Source organism: Pteropus vampyrus, unplaced genomic scaffold, assembly GCF_000151845.1.
Source record: "Pteropus vampyrus isolate Shadow unplaced genomic scaffold, Pvam_2.0 Scaffold229, whole genome shotgun sequence".
Classification (NCBI taxonomy): domain Eukaryota; kingdom Metazoa; phylum Chordata; class Mammalia; order Chiroptera; family Pteropodidae; genus Pteropus; species Pteropus vampyrus.
This window is the reverse complement of record NW_011889010.1, coordinates 538282-545324: the sequence shown is the minus strand read 5'-3', so window position 1 is coordinate 545324 and position 7043 is coordinate 538282. Positions and strand designations below refer to the sequence as shown.

At 35.7% G+C, this 7043-nt stretch overlaps 1 pseudogene; it reads left to right on the top strand.

The window, feature by feature from the left end:
- Window positions 1-4012: 4012 nt before the first annotated feature.
- LOC111728806 lies at window positions 4013-4131 on the top strand (annotated as a pseudogene).
- The last annotated feature ends 2912 nt before the right edge of the window (window positions 4132-7043 follow it).

Genomic DNA, 7043 nt, shown 5'->3' with positions numbered 1-7043 from the left:
GAGTTGTATGAATTCCTTTATCAGATATATTGTTTTTCCTGATCATTTATTAATGCCACTCAATACATCAGAAAGCTTGCACAAAAATCTAACTCATTAATTAGTTCAGATGAGCCAATCTGCATATGGGTGAATAAGCAGACAGATCTTGGTCTTACTACATACTGCATATCCGAGGAATTCACTAGAATTCAGAAATTACTTTCTGAAAGCTAGAATTTGCAGGAAAATCTTTGAAGTGGTCAAATATTAGTGCTATTCAGTAATTTTACAAAATAATTAGTCAAGTGTTATATTTCAATATTTGAGATTTTGAAGAATGTAAATTTTCTGATGAGTATTTTTAATAGTTCGAGAAGTTTTATTCATGGATTTCTATAATTACGTGGTCTCAGGAATAACAACGTGGAAACTGCTAAAATGGGAGGTACATTCTTTGTTGCAGATGAAGGCATAGTTTAAGAAATAATCTTGTTCAACTTCCAAATACATTTGCTCATAAACACTAAAATAAAAAATTATTTAGCAATGCAGATGGGTCCACTTGATATATCCACATAAGTCTAGGGGTACTACTGAGTCAATATTTGTCAATGTATACTACAATTTGTCATGACTTTATTGTGCACCCCACCCCCTGTGCTATTGCAAACTCAAGAAATTAAATGCTTTATAATAAATATTGAAGAATAATACTTCTTTATATTCAAATTTATGGCCACCTCTCTAATAGGGCAAAACTTCTATAATGGATAAAATATTGTCTTAGCCCAGAGTTCCTAGAAGGTAGAGCCTGATGCAAGGATTGAGTCCTGAGGTTTCACTTGGCAAGTACAGTCCCAGAGCAGTGAGAGTTAGAGAGAAAGGAGGTGAAACTGGGAGGAATGCGCAACATTACAAGATTCTGTGTGTTACAGCACAGGCCACCACTTTACAAGATGTGAAGATATATAGCTGACTACTCAGTAGATATACCCAGTGGGCCAGAGTCTCTAGACAAACTATACAGGGAAACTGTGCCTTGGGACCATCCATGGGAAGAAGCAAGGTGCAAGAATTCATCTACCTAGCCCCTTCCCATCTGTTATCTCCATTGGCCAAAGTTTTCCCCAGTGGGGACTTAACTCCTCCACATCTCTGGGTTGCATTATCTGGCTTCTTTGGTTACTGCTCCAGAAATAAGGTCTCATGCCCCATAACACAGCATCTTACCCAAGTCCTAAAGGAGGAAAAGAGGCCAGAAACAGGGTGGTAACTAGTCAGTCTGGCTGTATAGCAGACCTCAGTGACTGGTCACCTCCAGGTGGTGAAGCCATGTAGTCCCAGGCAGAGGAGGAAGGCCAGAGCAGCGGCTGAAGCAGAAAAAGCAGTAAGGATCTGGGATATGATCACAGCAAGAGAATCTTAGAAGGAGCAGAAGATGTTCCTGATCTGAGTATTTCATATCAGAGTTTCAAATATTGTTTTTGACAGGTGTTACGAGCTGAAGTATTTCCCTCCCAAAATTCATCTGTCGAAATTCTAACCTCCAGGATCCCCTCAGAATATGACTGCATTTGGAGATCGGATCTTCAAAGAGGTAATTATGGTTAAATTAGGTCATTATGGTGGGCCCTTATCCATTGGGACTGGTGTCCTTATAAGAAGAGAAGATTAGGACACAGACATACAGAGAAAGAAGACCATTTCCTGAAGACACAGGAAAAAGACGAACATCTACAAGCCAGAGACAGGCCTCAGAAGAAACCAATCCTTGATATTGGACTTCCAACACCTTGATATTGGACTTCCAGCCTCCAACACTGTGATAAAATAAATTTCTGTTGTTTAAGCTACTCAGTCTGTGATATTTTGTTGTGGCACCTCTAAGAAATCAATATACAGGGATAGATCAAATCATCCGCACTAAATTCCACCATGACTTCTTTTCAAATCTGTCACTTATTTGTATTCTCTGGAGGTCATTTCCTAGAGCAGCCAAATTATTAACTCTCTGAATTTACCAGAATGAATGGGCCATCTTAATTTTTTAATCAAAATGAGAGTCTCCAATAAAGCACTAGGTTGTTTTGTTAGTAGAATGTAGCAATATGTTCAAATAGGCACTATATGTTTTAATGAATGATTTATGTATTGTACCAATATTAGCTCTACAATTATCTTATTACCACTTGCTGGACATACCAAGAATTATTTATATATTAACATATAGATTATTGAGATTGTGGGGCAACTTCAAGTCAATAAAAGAAATGAAAAAATAATAGAAGTTATGTGTTCTAAAAAAAAAAAAACAAAACTAAAATTTGTAGAATCCACAGTGAAGCCTACTAAAAACACAAACTAGAAAAGCAAATTTGTCTATGGCTGTGCTACCCTGAAAAGCCTGATCCCAGCTGATCCTGGAAGCTAAGCAGGGTCAGGCCTCGTTAGTACTTGGATGGGAGACCAGCTAGGAAGACCAGGTGCTATACGTGTAAAAAATTAAAAAATAAGGATTGTAAGCTGACAAGGTCCTTGCAATTTACCTCTGTGAGGTCAACCAAGGGTTGCCTCACCTAAAAAAAAAAAATCTTTTTAAAAAGAAAAGAAAACTTGGCTAAGATATCAAACATTTACATGGCTATGATGAATGTCAACTTTATACAATCATTGGTTTATTCAGTTCAGTTGCTGCTTTGGGGAATCAAAAAAAGTCATGCAAATTAAACATTTAAATTGATCAAAGATGGGAGACCAAGAGAAGTTACTGTGCAGTGAACAAGAAAATAGCAAACCAAAGCACTGTTTTATTTATACTTTTATCAAAGGATTTAGTAGTGCCCTGCAAACTCAATTTCATTAGGTTCATTTATATGACAGTAAAATAAACAAGTATTGTTGTTCCATGCTGTTTTATGTTATATCTTTCTCCCCTTTCTCTATTCTTTAGCTGTCCCTTCTTTTGGAAGGTCCTGCACTATTTTTCCCATGACTCCAGTTTTACATCCTCTTAACTACATTTTATTGTTTCTCCACTCGGGTAAGCTATTTCGAATCCTATCAACATTGTTTGAGTGCCTTTGTAGGAGACACTGAGTTAGTCCCCACCCTCAAGGTATTTACCATCTAGAATAAATGGGCACTTACAAGGTAGAATCAAATCTATTTAGCTTGCTAAGAGAGCGCCGGTGCAGGGTATTAAATGTGAAGTCATTTGACTCTTCTCGGTGCATTCTCACCTCCACCTAATGCTGCCCCTTAACAGTAGGATGGATAAATAAGTGGTGGTGTAGTCATACAACAGAAAACTACAAAATAATGAGAATGGACATCTACAACTACACTCAACCATACAGATGAATCTTACACACATAATATTGAATGAAAGAAGCCAGATGTTGAAGGGTACATATTGTATAATTCATGTATACAGTGCACAAAGCAGGCAGAACTAAGCTATGCTGTTAGGAGTCAGGAAAGTGTTTACTCTGGAGGTGGGTCGAGTGGAGCAGAGACTGGTTAGGAGCATGGGGGTATTCTGGGGGTGCTGATGATGTTCTCTTTCTTGGTCAGAGTATTGGTTAAACAGGTATGTTCAAATTTTGTTAAAATTCATTGAGCTGTGCACTTATAACACGTGCAATTTTCTCTCTACATATTATACTCCAATCCAAAGTTTTAAAAAACATTATCAAAGTGTGCCCAGCAATACAAAGTTCTTGTAATAGCGATAATAACTTAACTTCAAGTTTTCCTGAGGAACAAGTTTTCATTTTCATAGAAACGGATAAGAATAATACTTCTTTATGACAAATCTCAAAAAAAGAGGCATTACTTTGTTTAAAAATGTTTAAAAGGGCCTTCATAGAAAAGTCCCCTTCAAATGTGGGCTGAAAGAAGAATCTGTACATATAATTGATCTGGTTTTGTACCTTTTACCCATCCCAACTGATAGGCTAAAAGCCATGCAAAAATAAAAAAAATAGTTAAGTCTATTTTTAAAGGCAGCAAAGGGCTAACAAGAATTCCAGTCTATGGCCATGCTACCCTGAACAAGCCCGATCCCGTCTGATCTCAGAAGCTAAGCAGGGTCAGGCCTGGTTAACACTTAGATGAGAGACCACCTAGGAAGACCAGGTGCTGTGGTGTAAAAAATAAAAACTAAGGGATTGTAAGCTACAAGGTCCTTGCAATTTACCTCTGTGAGGTCAACCAAGGGTTGCCTCACCTAAAAAAAAAATTTAATTAAATTAAAAATCAAATCAAATAAAAAGAATTCCAAGTAGAGTATTAGCTGAATAAAATAAATGTTGTTAAATCATTTCTATTTGGTGGTGAAGAAAAATGCTCTTTAAAAAAATACATCTTCTAGGCTAGCACCTATAAAGCAAGAGAGATCTAATTGATGCATCATTAAGTGGGAAATTAACAACTTGCGAATACAAAAACAGACAACATGTACCTTTAATGCAGCTACACAAAAGAAATATACACAAAATCAATTGGACCAAATGAGCTTAAAAAAAAAAAAAAGTCCCCTTAAGGAAAAACTCGACAACAAGGGAAATCAGTGGAATTTTACAAAATAGAAGAGTGTGTTATACAGTTTAAGATCTATATTTAATTTATAGGATTGAAAGTCTTTGCACTTTCCTTCCACATATATCTATCACATTTATTACATTGGCGTATTGTATTTAAAAACAATTTCTTGCATCCAAACTACAAAAACACAAAAAGAAGAATGTTGAATAATAATAACCAAAAGTAAGCATCTTAAAATCTGATTAGATACATATTAAAACATGGTCTGACATATAAAATAAATCCATAGTCTGTCTATCCTTGATTTCAAACAAGGACTTATGAAAATGGTTCAGCATATAAAATTTATGGAAAACATTATAGTACATCAAAGCAAAGCAAGTTTAATTAGGCTTAGTTTGATAATTGCTGAAAACAAAGATCCTGCCTCACAGCATGGCTAGTGTAAAATCCAGCAGTAAGTCCAGTTGATCCAAATTAAAACCACCCTATCTACCATCCCATATGAATCCTTTTATCTGAAGTCTACAGAGAACAAAGAATTACAATTCAGCTCAGAATTACAGAGGACCAGTCATTTTTCATCAGGGTTTGCTTTAGCTAAAACCTGACTAGGTATGTTTCATGTCTCTATTTTAAAAATGTAACATATAAGGACTTTAAGGTAAAAGCTAACGGACAAGCCAGAAGCAAATCAGTGTATTTCTTTAGCGTATTTGGATCCATAGAATCCATTTCCACTTTTCCCTGTGTAGGAGTCATAGGGAAACAAAATTCATCATCTTGCAGCCGAATTCTTTTCTGAATTGTTGATTCTCTAAATGGGAAGTGTAGAAATGAACCTCTCAGGAGAATTATACACTCTCCCCCAAATTTAAATAAATTAGGAACTTTAAAGTATTATCGCTAAGCTGATTTTTCAAAGTGGAAAACATAACAGGGAATCGAGAAGCCTGAAAGGAAGTCAGAGGCGGAAATAGAATGCTGTCAGATCTGCTTCCTCTGCCCAGATCAGGCCCTCAGCATCTACCAGCAAGACCATCGTCGAGGTCTCCTTTCTGGTGTCTCTGACATCTAGCTCCTCCAGCCATCCACTTTCAACACTGTCACCTGAATTACAGTTCTAAAAAAGTAAATATGATCACGTTGTCTGCCCACTTATAAAATTCCACTGAAATTTTTAAAAATTCAATACTCCTATTAAAAACATTCAATTTCACTAATGATAAAAATTCTAATTAAAACGCCATTAAATATCATTTTTGCTTATCAAATGGGCACAAATGTCAAACAAAAAATGATTAGTGCCAGCAAAACAGTTATGCAAGAGGCACTTTTATAAACACCTCTAGTGAAAGTATCAATTAGTATAGCCTTTTTGAAAATCAATTTGGCTATATAAAATCATGAGAATTAAAAAAGTCATACTTTGACCTGACTTCTAAGATTTTATTCTAAAAAGTTATCAAAGTTATGAAATTTATATAGGAGAACAGTGATAGCAGGTTAAAACAAGCACCCTTAGTAGAAACAATGTAAAACTATGACATTAAGAAAATGTCTGACAGAAGGCCACCTCAGGGCAGGTGGATACCTGTCTCAGTCCATTCAGGTTGCTATAATAAAAACACTACAGGTTGGGTGGCTTATAAACAACAAAAACTTATTTCTCACAGTTCTGGAGCCTGGGAAATCCAAGATCGAGGTGCTGAAAGTTTCAGTATCTGGTTAGAGCCCACTTCCTGATTCATAAATAGCTATCTTCTCGTTGTGTCCGTCCCCGCATGGTGAAAGGGGTAAGAGATCTCTCTGGAGTCTCTTTTATAAGGTCAGTAATTCCACTTCATGAGGGCTCCATTCTCATGACCTAATAATCACCTCCCAAAGGGCCCCCTTCCTAAAACCATTACATTGGGGGTTAGAATTTCAACATATGAATTTGGAGTGGCCTGCATAAACATTCTATCTATAGCAATCTATAGTTCTGCAGGGCAGAACTCTGAGGATAAGAAATTCTACAGCTACTGTTAGCTGTGCATATACTGACTACTCTCAAGAATAAGAAAAGAGGTGAAGCTGTTAGTTAAGGCCATTAATACAGGAGCAGGTGAGGAGGAGCAAATTGTTTCAATTTGCAATGCCCTGGGAAGTTGCTGACACTATATTCAAAAAATATACTAATTTGTTCATAATGCACATACATAACAAGAAATTCAAATAACATGGAATACACAAAACTAAAGTTTTATTTAGCCCAAACACTACCACATGAAATAAATCATTATTAATATTAAAGTGCACATTATTTCAGGGAGATTTTCATGCATATATAAAGATAAACTAGACAGAAAAAATATTTTTATTAAAATAGAATCATAATATAGCTTCTATTTTTATTTTAAAATATTACATTTAATTTTACAGAAGGAATAGAAACAAAGTAAAACTATAGGAATTGATGAAGTCTAGATAATTATTTTTCACTAGAGCCATTTTATAAAATTATAAAAAAAGAG